The 18,821-nt window shown below is 51.1% G+C and overlaps 24 non-coding genes across 24 annotated transcripts; all 24 read right to left on the bottom strand.

The window, feature by feature from the left end:
* Window positions 1-31: 31 nt before the first annotated feature.
* Trnaa-agc lies at window positions 32-104 on the bottom strand. Its single transcript has one exon. It is a non-coding gene; the product is annotated as a tRNA-Ala (tRNA).
* A 416-nt stretch (window positions 105-520) lies between these two features.
* Trnaa-ugc lies at window positions 521-593 on the bottom strand. The gene has a single exon. It is a non-coding gene; the product is annotated as a tRNA-Ala (tRNA).
* A 1,002-nt stretch (window positions 594-1,595) lies between these two features.
* Window positions 1,596-1,668, bottom strand: Trnaa-agc. The gene has a single exon. It is a non-coding gene; the product is annotated as a tRNA-Ala (tRNA).
* Window positions 1,669-2,084: 416 nt separating this feature from the next.
* On the bottom strand, window positions 2,085-2,157 carry Trnaa-ugc. The gene has a single exon. It is a non-coding gene; the product is annotated as a tRNA-Ala (tRNA).
* Window positions 2,158-3,170: 1,013 nt separating this feature from the next.
* Trnaa-agc lies at window positions 3,171-3,243 on the bottom strand. The gene has a single exon. It is a non-coding gene; the product is annotated as a tRNA-Ala (tRNA).
* A 416-nt stretch (window positions 3,244-3,659) lies between these two features.
* Trnaa-ugc lies at window positions 3,660-3,732 on the bottom strand. Its single transcript has one exon. It is a non-coding gene; the product is annotated as a tRNA-Ala (tRNA).
* A 1,013-nt stretch (window positions 3,733-4,745) lies between these two features.
* On the bottom strand, window positions 4,746-4,818 carry Trnaa-agc. The gene has a single exon. It is a non-coding gene; the product is annotated as a tRNA-Ala (tRNA).
* A 416-nt stretch (window positions 4,819-5,234) lies between these two features.
* Trnaa-ugc lies at window positions 5,235-5,307 on the bottom strand. The gene has a single exon. It is a non-coding gene; the product is annotated as a tRNA-Ala (tRNA).
* Window positions 5,308-6,320: 1,013 nt separating this feature from the next.
* On the bottom strand, window positions 6,321-6,393 carry Trnaa-agc. The gene has a single exon. It is a non-coding gene; the product is annotated as a tRNA-Ala (tRNA).
* A 416-nt stretch (window positions 6,394-6,809) lies between these two features.
* On the bottom strand, window positions 6,810-6,882 carry Trnaa-ugc. Its single transcript has one exon. It is a non-coding gene; the product is annotated as a tRNA-Ala (tRNA).
* A 1,013-nt stretch (window positions 6,883-7,895) lies between these two features.
* Window positions 7,896-7,968, bottom strand: Trnaa-agc. Its single transcript has one exon. It is a non-coding gene; the product is annotated as a tRNA-Ala (tRNA).
* Window positions 7,969-8,384: 416 nt separating this feature from the next.
* On the bottom strand, window positions 8,385-8,457 carry Trnaa-ugc. Its single transcript has one exon. It is a non-coding gene; the product is annotated as a tRNA-Ala (tRNA).
* A 1,002-nt stretch (window positions 8,458-9,459) lies between these two features.
* On the bottom strand, window positions 9,460-9,532 carry Trnaa-agc. The gene has a single exon. It is a non-coding gene; the product is annotated as a tRNA-Ala (tRNA).
* A 416-nt stretch (window positions 9,533-9,948) lies between these two features.
* On the bottom strand, window positions 9,949-10,021 carry Trnaa-ugc. The gene has a single exon. It is a non-coding gene; the product is annotated as a tRNA-Ala (tRNA).
* Window positions 10,022-11,034: 1,013 nt separating this feature from the next.
* On the bottom strand, window positions 11,035-11,107 carry Trnaa-agc. The gene has a single exon. It is a non-coding gene; the product is annotated as a tRNA-Ala (tRNA).
* A 416-nt stretch (window positions 11,108-11,523) lies between these two features.
* On the bottom strand, window positions 11,524-11,596 carry Trnaa-ugc. Its single transcript has one exon. It is a non-coding gene; the product is annotated as a tRNA-Ala (tRNA).
* A 1,013-nt stretch (window positions 11,597-12,609) lies between these two features.
* Trnaa-agc lies at window positions 12,610-12,682 on the bottom strand. The gene has a single exon. It is a non-coding gene; the product is annotated as a tRNA-Ala (tRNA).
* A 416-nt stretch (window positions 12,683-13,098) lies between these two features.
* Trnaa-ugc lies at window positions 13,099-13,171 on the bottom strand. Its single transcript has one exon. It is a non-coding gene; the product is annotated as a tRNA-Ala (tRNA).
* A 1,002-nt stretch (window positions 13,172-14,173) lies between these two features.
* Window positions 14,174-14,246, bottom strand: Trnaa-agc. Its single transcript has one exon. It is a non-coding gene; the product is annotated as a tRNA-Ala (tRNA).
* Window positions 14,247-14,665: 419 nt separating this feature from the next.
* On the bottom strand, window positions 14,666-14,738 carry Trnaa-ugc. Its single transcript has one exon. It is a non-coding gene; the product is annotated as a tRNA-Ala (tRNA).
* Window positions 14,739-15,753: 1,015 nt separating this feature from the next.
* On the bottom strand, window positions 15,754-15,826 carry Trnaa-agc. Its single transcript has one exon. It is a non-coding gene; the product is annotated as a tRNA-Ala (tRNA).
* A 416-nt stretch (window positions 15,827-16,242) lies between these two features.
* Window positions 16,243-16,315, bottom strand: Trnaa-ugc. Its single transcript has one exon. It is a non-coding gene; the product is annotated as a tRNA-Ala (tRNA).
* A 1,013-nt stretch (window positions 16,316-17,328) lies between these two features.
* Window positions 17,329-17,401, bottom strand: Trnaa-agc. Its single transcript has one exon. It is a non-coding gene; the product is annotated as a tRNA-Ala (tRNA).
* Window positions 17,402-17,817: 416 nt separating this feature from the next.
* On the bottom strand, window positions 17,818-17,890 carry Trnaa-ugc. Its single transcript has one exon. It is a non-coding gene; the product is annotated as a tRNA-Ala (tRNA).
* Between the last annotated feature and the right edge of the window lie 931 nt (window positions 17,891-18,821).

The following is an 18,821-nucleotide window of genomic DNA, read 5'->3' as shown; positions in this document are numbered from 1 at the left end:
CAGTGTGCGCATGTTGGGGTGTTAAAAATTCTGGAGGCGCTGGGTATCGATCCCAGTACCTCTCGCATGCTAAGCGAGCGCTCTACCATCTGAGCTACGCCCCCTGCTGACGAACCGCGCTACATACAGCCATATCAATGACACAGACCCTTGCACTCCCATTATTCCGCTGACAAACACTACTCTCAATGTGTCCGTGAGGGTGTCTTTCAGGTTTCCTGCATTCTGTATCGAATCGTAGTTGGCCAAAATCAAAGTGGCACGCACGACGTCGAAAATAGCGTTCGGCCAACGCTCTGAGGTAGACGAACGTGTTGTCCACTCTCTAGACTTCATTGAGGTTAGGCCGTTATACCTAAGGCAGATTTGCACTCGATGACACCTCGACAACAGCCGGTCCTCACATTTACGTCTTGCTCTCCTTACGTCAGTATACGAGTCTGTGACGCTGGCTTTGCAACATCTTGCGTGCCTTTAGGCTCGCCGCGACCAACACTTACCACGCACTGACCACAAAACATGGAGGCGCCGGGGCTTGAACCCGGGACCTTTCACATGCAAAGCGAACGCTCTACCAACTGAGCTACGCCCCCAAGCACAACCAAGCTGCGCTGTTCTCCGTTCTTTGCTACTCTTATGTGCACGGACACGATGGTTGGTTGGTTTGCAGGGGTGAAGGGACCAGAGTACAAAGGCGCGGACACGTTCACATACGCAAGAGTTCCAAGTAGTTTCGATGCTCTGGTATTACGACTGCAAATTCCGTCCGTTTTTAACGTCTTAAATTGAAGGGACAGTCACAAGTTGCTCCGTTTTCACTCCATGTCGACAATCACACAGCACCTGAGGTAACAAGCACATCTGAAGACCCATTGTGCACTCGACTGTTCATGCCAACTCACTGCCTCGCACTTTACTACTGTGTACCACTCTTGTCGTCCAACTGCAAAAGACTGGGCCACAACAACTTTCCGCGTCTCCATTGCACTGCGCAAACTACGAAACGCTCCCCAAACATGGCACTCACCCACGCAGACGACTTTTCCGACTTTACACGACGCTCACGCTAGTGACAGCCTTATTTAGAGCTTGACGTCGCACACAAGCGAATGAGCACATTTCGCCTACGACTTAGGCCGCCCTCCTAGTGTGGCTGTTCGGTGTCTGCAGGCAGCGAGGGGCTGCAAGCTTCCTGTGTTCGCGCCTATGTCACCTCTGCTTGCTTGTCAGAGACAGAGTATCGCAAAACATACAAGTCACTCCATGAATTGATTGCTACGGCATCTGTCATCAGCAGTCACAACTAGCAACACCAGTAGCAGCCGACTGCACGTCAAGAATTGGAATGTGCAGTGGGATTTTTGTGAATTCGGCGCAAGGCTGATCTTTGCGACATAGGTTTGAGAATCTTATGGGAACACTTGTACTGTTTCTAAATTATGTGTAGTGGTGGGAGGAGGGTGCTTCGTGCGCATTACAGCACGCTTGCCAATTGTGGCTGCTAATCGTTGGCTCGTATCTGCCTTGACACATTTTCTGGCTGTGAATTATTCCACTTGCATGGCAGTGTGCGCATGTTGGGGTGTTAAAAATTCTGGAGGCGCTGGGTATCGATCCCAGTACCTCTCGCATGCTAAGCGAGCGCTCTACCATCTGAGCTACGCCCCCTGCTGACGAACCGCGCTACATACAGCCATATCAATGACACAGACCCTTGCACTCCCATTATTCCGCTGACAAACACTACTCTCAATGTGTCCGTGAGGGTGTCTTTCAGGTTTCCTGCATTCTGTATCGAATCGTAGTTGGCCAAAATCAAAGTGGCACGCACGACGTCGAAAATAGCGTTCGGCCAACGCTCTGAGGTAGACGAACGTGTTGTCCACTCTCTAGACTTCATTGAGGTTAGGCCGTTATACCTAAGGCAGATTTGCACTCGATGACACCTCGACAACAGCCGGTCCTCACATTTACGTCTTGCTCTCCTTACGTCAGTATACGAGTCTGTGACGCTGGCTTTGCAACATCTTGCGTGCCTTTAGGCTCGCCGCGACCAACACTTACCACGCACTGACCACAAAACATGGAGGCGCCGGGGCTTGAACCCGGGACCTTTCACATGCAAAGCGAACGCTCTACCAACTGAGCTACGCCCCCAAGCACAACCAAGCTGCGCTGTTCTCCGTTCTTTGCTACTCTTATGTGCACGGACACGATGGTTGGTTGGTTTGCAGGGGTGAAGGGACCAGAGTACAAAGGCGCGGACACGTTCACATACGCAAGAGTTCCAAGTAGTTTCGATGCTCTGGTATTACGACTGCAAATTCCGTCCGTTTTTAACGTCTTAAATTGAAGGGACAGTCACAAGTTGCTCCGTTTTCACTCCATGTCGACAATCACACAGCACCTGAGGTAACAAGCACATCTGAAGACCCATTGTGCACTCGACTGTTCATGCCAACTCACTGCCTCGCACTTTACTACTGTGTACCACTCTTGTCGTCCAACTGCAAAAGACTGGGCCACAACAACTTTCCGCGTCTCCATTGCACTGCGCAAACTACGAAACGCTCCCCAAACATGGCACTCACCCACGCAGACGACTTTTCCGACTTTACACGACGCTCACGCAACGCTCACGCTAGTGACAGCCTTATTTAGAGCTTGACGTCGCACACAAGCGAATGAGCACATTTCGCCTACGACTTAGGCCGCCCTCCTAGTGTGGCTGTTCGGTGTCTGCAGGCAGCGAGGGGCTGCAAGCTTCCTGTGTTCGCGCCTATGTCACCTCTGCTTGCTTGTCAGAGACAGAGTATCGCAAAACATACAAGTCACTCCATGAATTGATTGCTACGGCATCTGTCATCAGCAGTCACAACTAGCAACACCAGTAGCAGCCGACTGCACGTCAAGAATTGGAATGTGCAGTGGGATTTTTGTGAATTCGGCGCAAGGCTGATCTTTGCGACATAGGTTTGAGAATCTTATGGGAACACTTGTACTGTTTCTAAATTATGTGTAGTGGTGGGAGGAGGGTGCTTCGTGCGCATTACAGCACGCTTGCCAATTGTGGCTGCTAATCGTTGGCTCGTATCTGCCTTGACACATTTTCTGGCTGTGAATTATTCCACTTGCATGGCAGTGTGCGCATGTTGGGGTGTTAAAAATTCTGGAGGCGCTGGGTATCGATCCCAGTACCTCTCGCATGCTAAGCGAGCGCTCTACCATCTGAGCTACGCCCCCTGCTGACGAACCGCGCTACATACAGCCATATCAATGACACAGACCCTTGCACTCCCATTATTCCGCTGACAAACACTACTCTCAATGTGTCCGTGAGGGTGTCTTTCAGGTTTCCTGCATTCTGTATCGAATCGTAGTTGGCCAAAATCAAAGTGGCACGCACGACGTCGAAAATAGCGTTCGGCCAACGCTCTGAGGTAGACGAACGTGTTGTCCACTCTCTAGACTTCATTGAGGTTAGGCCGTTATACCTAAGGCAGATTTGCACTCGATGACACCTCGACAACAGCCGGTCCTCACATTTACGTCTTGCTCTCCTTACGTCAGTATACGAGTCTGTGACGCTGGCTTTGCAACATCTTGCGTGCCTTTAGGCTCGCCGCGACCAACACTTACCACGCACTGACCACAAAACATGGAGGCGCCGGGGCTTGAACCCGGGACCTTTCACATGCAAAGCGAACGCTCTACCAACTGAGCTACGCCCCCAAGCACAACCAAGCTGCGCTGTTCTCCGTTCTTTGCTACTCTTATGTGCACGGACACGATGGTTGGTTGGTTTGCAGGGGTGAAGGGACCAGAGTACAAAGGCGCGGACACGTTCACATACGCAAGAGTTCCAAGTAGTTTCGATGCTCTGGTATTACGACTGCAAATTCCGTCCGTTTTTAACGTCTTAAATTGAAGGGACAGTCACAAGTTGCTCCGTTTTCACTCCATGTCGACAATCACACAGCACCTGAGGTAACAAGCACATCTGAAGACCCATTGTGCACTCGACTGTTCATGCCAACTCACTGCCTCGCACTTTACTACTGTGTACCACTCTTGTCGTCCAACTGCAAAAGACTGGGCCACAACAACTTTCCGCGTCTCCATTGCACTGCGCAAACTACGAAACGCTCCCCAAACATGGCACTCACCCACGCAGACGACTTTTCCGACTTTACACGACGCTCACGCAACGCTCACGCTAGTGACAGCCTTATTTAGAGCTTGACGTCGCACACAAGCGAATGAGCACATTTCGCCTACGACTTAGGCCGCCCTCCTAGTGTGGCTGTTCGGTGTCTGCAGGCAGCGAGGGGCTGCAAGCTTCCTGTGTTCGCGCCTATGTCACCTCTGCTTGCTTGTCAGAGACAGAGTATCGCAAAACATACAAGTCACTCCATGAATTGATTGCTACGGCATCTGTCATCAGCAGTCACAACTAGCAACACCAGTAGCAGCCGACTGCACGTCAAGAATTGGAATGTGCAGTGGGATTTTTGTGAATTCGGCGCAAGGCTGATCTTTGCGACATAGGTTTGAGAATCTTATGGGAACACTTGTACTGTTTCTAAATTATGTGTAGTGGTGGGAGGAGGGTGCTTCGTGCGCATTACAGCACGCTTGCCAATTGTGGCTGCTAATCGTTGGCTCGTATCTGCCTTGACACATTTTCTGGCTGTGAATTATTCCACTTGCATGGCAGTGTGCGCATGTTGGGGTGTTAAAAATTCTGGAGGCGCTGGGTATCGATCCCAGTACCTCTCGCATGCTAAGCGAGCGCTCTACCATCTGAGCTACGCCCCCTGCTGACGAACCGCGCTACATACAGCCATATCAATGACACAGACCCTTGCACTCCCATTATTCCGCTGACAAACACTACTCTCAATGTGTCCGTGAGGGTGTCTTTCAGGTTTCCTGCATTCTGTATCGAATCGTAGTTGGCCAAAATCAAAGTGGCACGCACGACGTCGAAAATAGCGTTCGGCCAACGCTCTGAGGTAGACGAACGTGTTGTCCACTCTCTAGACTTCATTGAGGTTAGGCCGTTATACCTAAGGCAGATTTGCACTCGATGACACCTCGACAACAGCCGGTCCTCACATTTACGTCTTGCTCTCCTTACGTCAGTATACGAGTCTGTGACGCTGGCTTTGCAACATCTTGCGTGCCTTTAGGCTCGCCGCGACCAACACTTACCACGCACTGACCACAAAACATGGAGGCGCCGGGGCTTGAACCCGGGACCTTTCACATGCAAAGCGAACGCTCTACCAACTGAGCTACGCCCCCAAGCACAACCAAGCTGCGCTGTTCTCCGTTCTTTGCTACTCTTATGTGCACGGACACGATGGTTGGTTGGTTTGCAGGGGTGAAGGGACCAGAGTACAAAGGCGCGGACACGTTCACATACGCAAGAGTTCCAAGTAGTTTCGATGCTCTGGTATTACGACTGCAAATTCCGTCCGTTTTTAACGTCTTAAATTGAAGGGACAGTCACAAGTTGCTCCGTTTTCACTCCATGTCGACAATCACACAGCACCTGAGGTAACAAGCACATCTGAAGACCCATTGTGCACTCGACTGTTCATGCCAACTCACTGCCTCGCACTTTACTACTGTGTACCACTCTTGTCGTCCAACTGCAAAAGACTGGGCCACAACAACTTTCCGCGTCTCCATTGCACTGCGCAAACTACGAAACGCTCCCCAAACATGGCACTCACCCACGCAGACGACTTTTCCGACTTTACACGACGCTCACGCAACGCTCACGCTAGTGACAGCCTTATTTAGAGCTTGACGTCGCACACAAGCGAATGAGCACATTTCGCCTACGACTTAGGCCGCCCTCCTAGTGTGGCTGTTCGGTGTCTGCAGGCAGCGAGGGGCTGCAAGCTTCCTGTGTTCGCGCCTATGTCACCTCTGCTTGCTTGTCAGAGACAGAGTATCGCAAAACATACAAGTCACTCCATGAATTGATTGCTACGGCATCTGTCATCAGCAGTCACAACTAGCAACACCAGTAGCAGCCGACTGCACGTCAAGAATTGGAATGTGCAGTGGGATTTTTGTGAATTCGGCGCAAGGCTGATCTTTGCGACATAGGTTTGAGAATCTTATGGGAACACTTGTACTGTTTCTAAATTATGTGTAGTGGTGGGAGGAGGGTGCTTCGTGCGCATTACAGCACGCTTGCCAATTGTGGCTGCTAATCGTTGGCTCGTATCTGCCTTGACACATTTTCTGGCTGTGAATTATTCCACTTGCATGGCAGTGTGCGCATGTTGGGGTGTTAAAAATTCTGGAGGCGCTGGGTATCGATCCCAGTACCTCTCGCATGCTAAGCGAGCGCTCTACCATCTGAGCTACGCCCCCTGCTGACGAACCGCGCTACATACAGCCATATCAATGACACAGACCCTTGCACTCCCATTATTCCGCTGACAAACACTACTCTCAATGTGTCCGTGAGGGTGTCTTTCAGGTTTCCTGCATTCTGTATCGAATCGTAGTTGGCCAAAATCAAAGTGGCACGCACGACGTCGAAAATAGCGTTCGGCCAACGCTCTGAGGTAGACGAACGTGTTGTCCACTCTCTAGACTTCATTGAGGTTAGGCCGTTATACCTAAGGCAGATTTGCACTCGATGACACCTCGACAACAGCCGGTCCTCACATTTACGTCTTGCTCTCCTTACGTCAGTATACGAGTCTGTGACGCTGGCTTTGCAACATCTTGCGTGCCTTTAGGCTCGCCGCGACCAACACTTACCACGCACTGACCACAAAACATGGAGGCGCCGGGGCTTGAACCCGGGACCTTTCACATGCAAAGCGAACGCTCTACCAACTGAGCTACGCCCCCAAGCACAACCAAGCTGCGCTGTTCTCCGTTCTTTGCTACTCTTATGTGCACGGACACGATGGTTGGTTGGTTTGCAGGGGTGAAGGGACCAGAGTACAAAGGCGCGGACACGTTCACATACGCAAGAGTTCCAAGTAGTTTCGATGCTCTGGTATTACGACTGCAAATTCCGTCCGTTTTTAACGTCTTAAATTGAAGGGACAGTCACAAGTTGCTCCGTTTTCACTCCATGTCGACAATCACACAGCACCTGAGGTAACAAGCACATCTGAAGACCCATTGTGCACTCGACTGTTCATGCCAACTCACTGCCTCGCACTTTACTACTGTGTACCACTCTTGTCGTCCAACTGCAAAAGACTGGGCCACAACAACTTTCCGCGTCTCCATTGCACTGCGCAAACTACGAAACGCTCCCCAAACATGGCACTCACCCACGCAGACGACTTTTCCGACTTTACACGACGCTCACGCAACGCTCACGCTAGTGACAGCCTTATTTAGAGCTTGACGTCGCACACAAGCGAATGAGCACATTTCGCCTACGACTTAGGCCGCCCTCCTAGTGTGGCTGTTCGGTGTCTGCAGGCAGCGAGGGGCTGCAAGCTTCCTGTGTTCGCGCCTATGTCACCTCTGCTTGCTTGTCAGAGACAGAGTATCGCAAAACATACAAGTCACTCCATGAATTGATTGCTACGGCATCTGTCATCAGCAGTCACAACTAGCAACACCAGTAGCAGCCGACTGCACGTCAAGAATTGGAATGTGCAGTGGGATTTTTGTGAATTCGGCGCAAGGCTGATCTTTGCGACATAGGTTTGAGAATCTTATGGGAACACTTGTACTGTTTCTAAATTATGTGTAGTGGTGGGAGGAGGGTGCTTCGTGCGCATTACAGCACGCTTGCCAATTGTGGCTGCTAATCGTTGGCTCGTATCTGCCTTGACACATTTTCTGGCTGTGAATTATTCCACTTGCATGGCAGTGTGCGCATGTTGGGGTGTTAAAAATTCTGGAGGCGCTGGGTATCGATCCCAGTACCTCTCGCATGCTAAGCGAGCGCTCTACCATCTGAGCTACGCCCCCTGCTGACGAACCGCGCTACATACAGCCATATCAATGACACAGACCCTTGCACTCCCATTATTCCGCTGACAAACACTACTCTCAATGTGTCCGTGAGGGTGTCTTTCAGGTTTCCTGCATTCTGTATCGAATCGTAGTTGGCCAAAATCAAAGTGGCACGCACGACGTCGAAAATAGCGTTCGGCCAACGCTCTGAGGTAGACGAACGTGTTGTCCACTCTCTAGACTTCATTGAGGTTAGGCCGTTATACCTAAGGCAGATTTGCACTCGATGACACCTCGACAACAGCCGGTCCTCACATTTACGTCTTGCTCTCCTTACGTCAGTATACGAGTCTGTGACGCTGGCTTTGCAACATCTTGCGTGCCTTTAGGCTCGCCGCGACCAACACTTACCACGCACTGACCACAAAACATGGAGGCGCCGGGGCTTGAACCCGGGACCTTTCACATGCAAAGCGAACGCTCTACCAACTGAGCTACGCCCCCAAGCACAACCAAGCTGCGCTGTTCTCCGTTCTTTGCTACTCTTATGTGCACGGACACGATGGTTGGTTGGTTTGCAGGGGTGAAGGGACCAGAGTACAAAGGCGCGGACACGTTCACATACGCAAGAGTTCCAAGTAGTTTCGATGCTCTGGTATTACGACTGCAAATTCCGTCCGTTTTTAACGTCTTAAATTGAAGGGACAGTCACAAGTTGCTCCGTTTTCACTCCATGTCGACAATCACACAGCACCTGAGGTAACAAGCACATCTGAAGACCCATTGTGCACTCGACTGTTCATGCCAACTCACTGCCTCGCACTTTACTACTGTGTACCACTCTTGTCGTCCAACTGCAAAAGACTGGGCCACAACAACTTTCCGCGTCTCCATTGCACTGCGCAAACTACGAAACGCTCCCCAAACATGGCACTCACCCACGCAGACGACTTTTCCGACTTTACACGACGCTCACGCTAGTGACAGCCTTATTTAGAGCTTGACGTCGCACACAAGCGAATGAGCACATTTCGCCTACGACTTAGGCCGCCCTCCTAGTGTGGCTGTTCGGTGTCTGCAGGCAGCGAGGGGCTGCAAGCTTCCTGTGTTCGCGCCTATGTCACCTCTGCTTGCTTGTCAGAGACAGAGTATCGCAAAACATACAAGTCACTCCATGAATTGATTGCTACGGCATCTGTCATCAGCAGTCACAACTAGCAACACCAGTAGCAGCCGACTGCACGTCAAGAATTGGAATGTGCAGTGGGATTTTTGTGAATTCGGCGCAAGGCTGATCTTTGCGACATAGGTTTGAGAATCTTATGGGAACACTTGTACTGTTTCTAAATTATGTGTAGTGGTGGGAGGAGGGTGCTTCGTGCGCATTACAGCACGCTTGCCAATTGTGGCTGCTAATCGTTGGCTCGTATCTGCCTTGACACATTTTCTGGCTGTGAATTATTCCACTTGCATGGCAGTGTGCGCATGTTGGGGTGTTAAAAATTCTGGAGGCGCTGGGTATCGATCCCAGTACCTCTCGCATGCTAAGCGAGCGCTCTACCATCTGAGCTACGCCCCCTGCTGACGAACCGCGCTACATACAGCCATATCAATGACACAGACCCTTGCACTCCCATTATTCCGCTGACAAACACTACTCTCAATGTGTCCGTGAGGGTGTCTTTCAGGTTTCCTGCATTCTGTATCGAATCGTAGTTGGCCAAAATCAAAGTGGCACGCACGACGTCGAAAATAGCGTTCGGCCAACGCTCTGAGGTAGACGAACGTGTTGTCCACTCTCTAGACTTCATTGAGGTTAGGCCGTTATACCTAAGGCAGATTTGCACTCGATGACACCTCGACAACAGCCGGTCCTCACATTTACGTCTTGCTCTCCTTACGTCAGTATACGAGTCTGTGACGCTGGCTTTGCAACATCTTGCGTGCCTTTAGGCTCGCCGCGACCAACACTTACCACGCACTGACCACAAAACATGGAGGCGCCGGGGCTTGAACCCGGGACCTTTCACATGCAAAGCGAACGCTCTACCAACTGAGCTACGCCCCCAAGCACAACCAAGCTGCGCTGTTCTCCGTTCTTTGCTACTCTTATGTGCACGGACACGATGGTTGGTTGGTTTGCAGGGGTGAAGGGACCAGAGTACAAAGGCGCGGACACGTTCACATACGCAAGAGTTCCAAGTAGTTTCGATGCTCTGGTATTACGACTGCAAATTCCGTCCGTTTTTAACGTCTTAAATTGAAGGGACAGTCACAAGTTGCTCCGTTTTCACTCCATGTCGACAATCACACAGCACCTGAGGTAACAAGCACATCTGAAGACCCATTGTGCACTCGACTGTTCATGCCAACTCACTGCCTCGCACTTTACTACTGTGTACCACTCTTGTCGTCCAACTGCAAAAGACTGGGCCACAACAACTTTCCGCGTCTCCATTGCACTGCGCAAACTACGAAACGCTCCCCAAACATGGCACTCACCCACGCAGACGACTTTTCCGACTTTACACGACGCTCACGCAACGCTCACGCTAGTGACAGCCTTATTTAGAGCTTGACGTCGCACACAAGCGAATGAGCACATTTCGCCTACGACTTAGGCCGCCCTCCTAGTGTGGCTGTTCGGTGTCTGCAGGCAGCGAGGGGCTGCAAGCTTCCTGTGTTCGCGCCTATGTCACCTCTGCTTGCTTGTCAGAGACAGAGTATCGCAAAACATACAAGTCACTCCATGAATTGATTGCTACGGCATCTGTCATCAGCAGTCACAACTAGCAACACCAGTAGCAGCCGACTGCACGTCAAGAATTGGAATGTGCAGTGGGATTTTTGTGAATTCGGCGCAAGGCTGATCTTTGCGACATAGGTTTGAGAATCTTATGGGAACACTTGTACTGTTTCTAAATTATGTGTAGTGGTGGGAGGAGGGTGCTTCGTGCGCATTACAGCACGCTTGCCAATTGTGGCTGCTAATCGTTGGCTCGTATCTGCCTTGACACATTTTCTGGCTGTGAATTATTCCACTTGCATGGCAGTGTGCGCATGTTGGGGTGTTAAAAATTCTGGAGGCGCTGGGTATCGATCCCAGTACCTCTCGCATGCTAAGCGAGCGCTCTACCATCTGAGCTACGCCCCCTGCTGACGAACCGCGCTACATACAGCCATATCAATGACACAGACCCTTGCACTCCCATTATTCCGCTGACAAACACTACTCTCAATGTGTCCGTGAGGGTGTCTTTCAGGTTTCCTGCATTCTGTATCGAATCGTAGTTGGCCAAAATCAAAGTGGCACGCACGACGTCGAAAATAGCGTTCGGCCAACGCTCTGAGGTAGACGAACGTGTTGTCCACTCTCTAGACTTCATTGAGGTTAGGCCGTTATACCTAAGGCAGATTTGCACTCGATGACACCTCGACAACAGCCGGTCCTCACATTTACGTCTTGCTCTCCTTACGTCAGTATACGAGTCTGTGACGCTGGCTTTGCAACATCTTGCGTGCCTTTAGGCTCGCCGCGACCAACACTTACCACGCACTGACCACAAAACATGGAGGCGCCGGGGCTTGAACCCGGGACCTTTCACATGCAAAGCGAACGCTCTACCAACTGAGCTACGCCCCCAAGCACAACCAAGCTGCGCTGTTCTCCGTTCTTTGCTACTCTTATGTGCACGGACACGATGGTTGGTTGGTTTGCAGGGGTGAAGGGACCAGAGTACAAAGGCGCGGACACGTTCACATACGCAAGAGTTCCAAGTAGTTTCGATGCTCTGGTATTACGACTGCAAATTCCGTCCGTTTTTAACGTCTTAAATTGAAGGGACAGTCACAAGTTGCTCCGTTTTCACTCCATGTCGACAATCACACAGCACCTGAGGTAACAAGCACATCTGAAGACCCATTGTGCACTCGACTGTTCATGCCAACTCACTGCCTCGCACTTTACTACTGTGTACCACTCTTGTCGTCCAACTGCAAAAGACTGGGCCACAACAACTTTCCGCGTCTCCATTGCACTGCGCAAACTACGAAACGCTCCCCAAACATGGCACTCACCCACGCAGACGACTTTTCCGACTTTACACGACGCTCACGCAACGCTCACGCTAGTGACAGCCTTATTTAGAGCTTGACGTCGCACACAAGCGAATGAGCACATTTCGCCTACGACTTAGGCCGCCCTCCTAGTGTGGCTGTTCGGTGTCTGCAGGCAGCGAGGGGCTGCAAGCTTCCTGTGTTCGCGCCTATGTCACCTCTGCTTGCTTGTCAGAGACAGAGTATCGCAAAACATACAAGTCACTCCATGAATTGATTGCTACGGCATCTGTCATCAGCAGTCACAACTAGCAACACCAGTAGCAGCCGACTGCACGTCAAGAATTGGAATGTGCAGTGGGATTTTTGTGAATTCGGCGCAAGGCTGATCTTTGCGACATAGGTTTGAGAATCTTATGGGAACACTTGTACTGTTTCTAAATTATGTGTAGTGGTGGGAGGAGGGTGCTTCGTGCGCATTACAGCACGCTTGCCAATTGTGGCTGCTAATCGTTGGCTCGTATCTGCCTTGACACATTTTCTGGCTGTGAATTATTCCACTTGCATGGCAGTGTGCGCATGTTGGGGTGTTAAAAATTCTGGAGGCGCTGGGTATCGATCCCAGTACCTCTCGCATGCTAAGCGAGCGCTCTACCATCTGAGCTACGCCCCCTGCTGACGAACCGCCCTACATACAGCCATATCAATGACACAGACCCTTGCACTCCCATTATTCCGCTGACAAACACTACTCTCAATGTGTCCGTGAGGGTGTCTTTCAGGTTTCCTGCATTCTGTATCGAATCGTAGTTGGCCAAAATCAAAGTGGCACGCACGACGTCGAAAATAGCGTTCGGCCAACGCTCTGAGGTAGACGAACGTGTTGTCCACTCTCTAGACTTCATTGAGGTTAGGCCGTTATACCTAAGGCAGATTTGCACTCGATGACACCTCGACAACAGCCGGTCCTCACATTTACGTCTTGCTCTCCTTACGTCAGTATACGAGTCTGTGACGCTGGCTTTGCAACATCTTGCGTGCCTTTAGGCTCGCCGCGACCAACACTTACCACGCACTGACCACAAAACATGGAGGCGCCGGGGCTTGAACCCGGGACCTTTCACATGCAAAGCGAACGCTCTACCAACTGAGCTACGCCCCCAAGCACAACCAAGCTGCGCTGTTCTCCGTTCTTTGCTACTCTTATGTGCACGGACACGATGGTTGGTTGGTTTGCAGGGGTGAAGGGACCAGAGTACAAAGGCGCGGACACGTTCACATACGCAAGAGTTCCAAGTAGTTTCGATGCTCTGGTATTACGACTGCAAATTCCGTCCGTTTTTAACGTCTTAAATTGAAGGGACAGTCACAAGTTGCTCCGTTTTCACTCCATGTCGACAATCACACAGCACCTGAGGTAACAAGCACATCTGAAGACCCATTGTGCACTCGACTGTTCATGCCAACTCACTGCCTCGCACTTTACTACTGTGTACCACTCTTGTCGTCCAACTGCAAAAGACTGGGCCACAACAACTTTCCGCGTCTCCATTGCACTGCGCAAACTACGAAACGCTCCCCAAACATGGCACTCACCCACGCAGACGACTTTTCCGACTTTACACGACGCTCACGCTAGTGACAGCCTTATTTAGAGCTTGACGTCGCACACAAGCGAATGAGCACATTTCGCCTACGACTTAGGCCGCCCTCCTAGTGTGGCTGTTCGGTGTCTGCAGGCAGCGAGGGGCTGCAAGCTTCCTGTGTTCGCGCCTATGTCACCTCTGCTTGCTTGTCAGAGACAGAGTATCGCAAAACATACAAGTCACTCCATGAATTGATTGCTACGGCATCTGTCATCAGCAGTCACAACTAGCAACACCAGTAGCAGCCGACTGCACGTCAAGAATTGGAATGTGCAGTGGGATTTTTGTGAATTCGGCGCAAGGCTGATCTTTGCGACATAGGTTTGAGAATCTTATGGGAACACTTGTACTGTTTCTAAATTATGTGTAGTGGTGGGAGGAGGGTGCTTCGTGCGCATTACAGCACGCTTGCCAATTGTGGCTGCTAATCGTTGGCTCGTATCTGCCTTGACACATTTTCTGGCTGTGAATTATTCCACTTGCATGGCAGTGTGCGCATGTTGGGGTGTTAAAAATTCTGGAGGCGCTGGGTATCGATCCCAGTACCTCTCGCATGCTAAGCGAGCGCTCTACCATCTGAGCTACGCCCCCTGCTAGAACCGAACCGCCCTACATACAGCCATATCAATGACACAGACCCTTGCACTCCCATTATTCCGCTGACAAACACTACTCTCAATGTGTCCGTGAGGGTGTCTTTCAGGTTTCCTGCATTCTGTATCGAATCGTAGTTGGCCAAAATCAAAGTGGCACGCACGACGTCGAAAATAGCGTTCGGCCAACGCTCTGAGGTAGACGAACGTGTTGTCCACTCTCTAGACTTCATTGAGGTTAGGCCGTTATACCTAAGGCAGATTTGCACTCGATGACACCTCGACAACAGCCGGTCCTCACATTTACGTCTTGCTCTCCTTACGTCAGTATACGAGTCTGTGACGCTGGCTTTGCAACATCTTGCGTGCCTTTAGGCTCGCCGCGACCAACACTTACCACGCACTGACCACAAAACATGGAGGCGCCGGGGCTTGAACCCGGGACCTTTCACATGCAAAGCGAACGCTCTACCAACTGAGCTACGCCCCCAAGCACAACCAAGCTGCGCTGTTCTCCGTTCTTTGCTACTCTTATGTGCACGGACACGATGGTTGGTTGGTTTGCAGGGGTGAAGGGACCAGAGTACAAAGGCGCGGACACGTTCACATACGCAAGAGTTCCAAGTAGTTTCGATGCTCTGGTATTACGACTGCAAATTCCGTCCGTTTTTAACGTCTTAAATTGAAGGGACAGTCACAAGTTGCTCCGTTTTCACTCCATGTCGACAATCACGCAGCACCTGAGGTAACAAGCACATCTGAAGACCCATTGTGCACTCGACTGTTCATGCCAACTCACTGCCTCGCACTTTACTACTGTGTACCACTCTTGTCGTCCAACTGCAAAAGACTGGGCCACAACAACTTTCCGCGTCTCCATTGCACTGCGCAAACTACGAAACGCTCCCCCAAACATGGCACTCACCCACGCAGACGACTTTTCCGACTTTACACGACGCTCACGCAACGCTCACGCTAGTGACAGCCTTATTTAGAGCTTGACGTCGCACACAAGCGAATGAGCACATTTCGCCTACGACTTAGGCCGCCCTCCTAGTGTGGCTGTTCGGTGTCTGCAGGCAGCGAGGGGCTGCAAGCTTCCTGTGTTCGCGCCTATGTCACCTCTGCTTGCTTGTCAGAGACAGAGTATCGCAAAACATACAAGTCACTCCATGAATTGATTGCTACGGCATCTGTCATCAGCAGTCCACAACTAGCAACACCAGTAGCAGCCGACTGCACGTCAAGAATTGGAATGTGCAGTGGGATTTTTGTGAATTCGGCGCAAGGCTGATCTTTGCGACATAGGTTTGAGAATCTTATGGGAACACTTGTACTGTTTCTAAATTATGTGTAGTGGTGGGAGGAGGGTGCTTCGTGCGCATTACAGCACGCTTGCCAATTGTGGCTGCTAATCGTTGGCTCGTATCTGCCTTGACACATTTTCTGGCTGTGAATTATTCCACTTGCATGGCAGTGTGCGCATGTTGGGGTGTTAAAAATTCTGGAGGCGCTGGGTATCGATCCCAGTACCTCTCGCATGCTAAGCGAGCGCTCTACCATCTGAGCTACGCCCCCTGCTGACGAACCGCCCTACATACAGCCATATCAATGACACAGACCCTTGCACTCCCATTATTCCGCTGACAAACACTACTCTCAATGTGTCCGTGAGGGTGTCTTTCAGGTTTCCTGCATTCTGTATCGAATCGTAGTTGGCCAAAATCAAAGTGGCACGCACGACGTCGAAAATAGCGTTCGGCCAACGCTCTGAGGTAGACGAACGTGTTGTCCACTCTCTAGACTTCATTGAGGTTAGGCCGTTATACCTAAGGCAGATTTGCACTCGATGACACCTCGACAACAGCCGGTCCTCACATTTACGTCTTGCTCTCCTTACGTCAGTATACGAGTCTGTGACGCTGGCTTTGCAACATCTTGCGTGCCTTTAGGCTCGCCGCGACCAACACTTACCACGCACTGACCACAAAACATGGAGGCGCCGGGGCTTGAACCCGGGACCTTTCACATGCAAAGCGAACGCTCTACCAACTGAGCTACGCCCCCAAGCACAACCAAGCTGCGCTGTTCTCCGTTCTTTGCTACTCTTATGTGCACGGACACGATGGTTGGTTGGTTTGCAGGGGTGAAGGGACCAGAGTACAAAGGCGCGGACACGTTCACATACGCAAGAGTTCCAAGTAGTTTCGATGCTCTGGTATTACGACTGCAAATTCCGTCCGTTTTTAACGTCTTAAATTGAAGGGACAGTCACAAGTTGCTCCGTTTTCACTCCATGTCGACAATCACGCAGCACCTGAGGTAACAAGCACATCTGAAGACCCATTGTGCACTCGACTGTTCATGCCAACTCACTGCCTCGCACTTTACTACTGTGTACCACTCTTGTCGTCCAACTGCAAAAGACTGGGCCACAACAACTTTCCGCGTCTCCATTGCACTGCGCAAACTACGAAACGCTCCCCAAACATGGCACTCACCCACGCAGACGACTTTTCCGACTTTACACGACGCTCACGCAACGCTCACGCTAGTGACAGCCTTATTTAGAGCTTGACGTCGCACACAAGCGAATGAGCACATTTCGCCTACGACTTAGGCCGCCCTCCTAGTGTGGCTGTTCGGTGTCTGCAGGCAGCGAGGGGCTGCAAGCTTCCTGTGTTCGCGCCTATGTCACCTCTGCTTGCTTGTCAGAGACAGAGTATCGCAAAACATACAAGTCACTCCATGAATTGATTGCTACGGCATCTGTCATCAGCAGTCACAACTAGCAACACCAGTAGCAGCCGACTGCACGTCAAGAATTGGAATGTGCAGTGGGATTTTTGTGAATTCGGCGCAAGGCTGATCTTTGCGACATAGGTTTGAGAATCTTATGGGAACACTTGTACTGTTTCTAAATTATGTGTAGTGGTGGGAGGAGGGTGCTTCGTGCGCATTACAGCACGCTTGCCAATTGTGGCTGCTAATCGTTGGCTCGTATCTGCCTTGACACATTTTCTGGCTGTGAATTATTCCACTTGCATGGCAGTGTGCGCATGTTGGGGTGTTAAAAATTCTGGAGGCGCTGGGTATCGATCCCAGTACCTCTCGCATGCTAAGCGAGCGCTCTACCATCTGAGCTACGCCCCCTGCTGACGAACCGCGCTACATACAGCCATATCAATGACACAGACCCTTGCACTCCCATTATTCCGCTGACAAACACTACTCTCAATGTGTCCGTGAGGGTGTCTTTCAGGTTTCCTGCATTCTGTATCGAATCGTAGTTGGCCAAAATCAAAGTGGCACGCACGACGTCGAAAATAGCGTTCGGCCAACGCTCTGAGGTAGACGAACGTGTTGTCCACTCTCTAGACTTCATTGAGGTTAGGCCGTTATACCTAAGGCAGATTTGCACTCGATGACACCTCGACAACAGCCGGTCCTCACATTTACGTCTTGCTCTCCTTACGTCAGTATACGAGTCTGTGACGCTGGCTTTGCAACATCTTGCGTGCCTTTAGGCTCGCCGCGACCAACACTTACCACGCACTGACCACAAAACATGGAGGCGCCGGGGCTTGAACCCGGGACCTTTCACATGCAAAGCGAACGCTCTACCAACTGAGCTACGCCCCCAAGCACAACCAAGCTGCGCTGTTCTCCGTTCTTTGCTACTCTTATGTGCACGGACACGATGGTTGGTTGGTTTGCAGGGGTGAAGGGACCAGAGTACAAAGGCGCGGACACGTTCACATACGCAAGAGTTCCAAGTAGTTTCGATGCTCTGGTATTACGACTGCAAATTCCGTCCGTTTTTAACGTCTTAAATTGAAGGGACAGTCACAAGTTGCTCCGTTTTCACTCCATGTCGACAATCACACAGCACCTGAGGTAACAAGCACATCTGAAGACCCATTGTGCACTCGACTGTTCATGCCAACTCACTGCCTCGCACTTTACTACTGTGTACCACTCTTGTCGTCCAACTGCAAAAGACTGGGCCACAACAACTTTCCGCGTCTCCATTGCACTGCGCAAACTACGAAACGCTCCCCAAACATGGCACTCACCCACGCAGACGACTTTTCCGACTTTACACGACGCTCACGCAACGCTCACGCTAGTGACAGCCTTATTTAGAGCTTGACGTCGCACACAAGCGAATGAGCACATTTCGCCTACGACTTAGGCCGCCCTCCTAGTGTGGCTGTTCGGTGTCTGCAGGCAGCGAGGGGCTGCAAGCTTCCTGTGTTCGCGCCTATGTCACCTCTGCTTGCTTGTCAGAGACAGAGTATCGCAAAACATACAAGTCACTCCATGAATTGATTGCTACGGCATCTGTCATCAGCAGTCACAACTAGCAACACCAGTAGCAGCCGACTGCACGTCAAGAATTGGAATGTGCAGTGGGATTTTTGTGAATTCGGCGCAAGGCTGATCTTTGCGACATAGGTTTGAGAATCTTATGGGAACACTTGTACTGTTTCTAAATTATGTGTAGTGGTGGGAGGAGGGTGCTTCGTGCGCATTACAGCACGCTTGCCAATTGTGGCTGCTAATCGTTGGC

Source organism: Schistocerca piceifrons, unplaced genomic scaffold (assembly GCF_021461385.2).
Source record: "Schistocerca piceifrons isolate TAMUIC-IGC-003096 unplaced genomic scaffold, iqSchPice1.1 HiC_scaffold_438, whole genome shotgun sequence".
Lineage (NCBI taxonomy): Eukaryota > Metazoa > Arthropoda > Insecta > Orthoptera > Acrididae > Schistocerca > Schistocerca piceifrons.
Note: the sequence above shows the minus strand (reverse complement) of the source record. Positions and strands in the feature narration are given on the sequence as shown.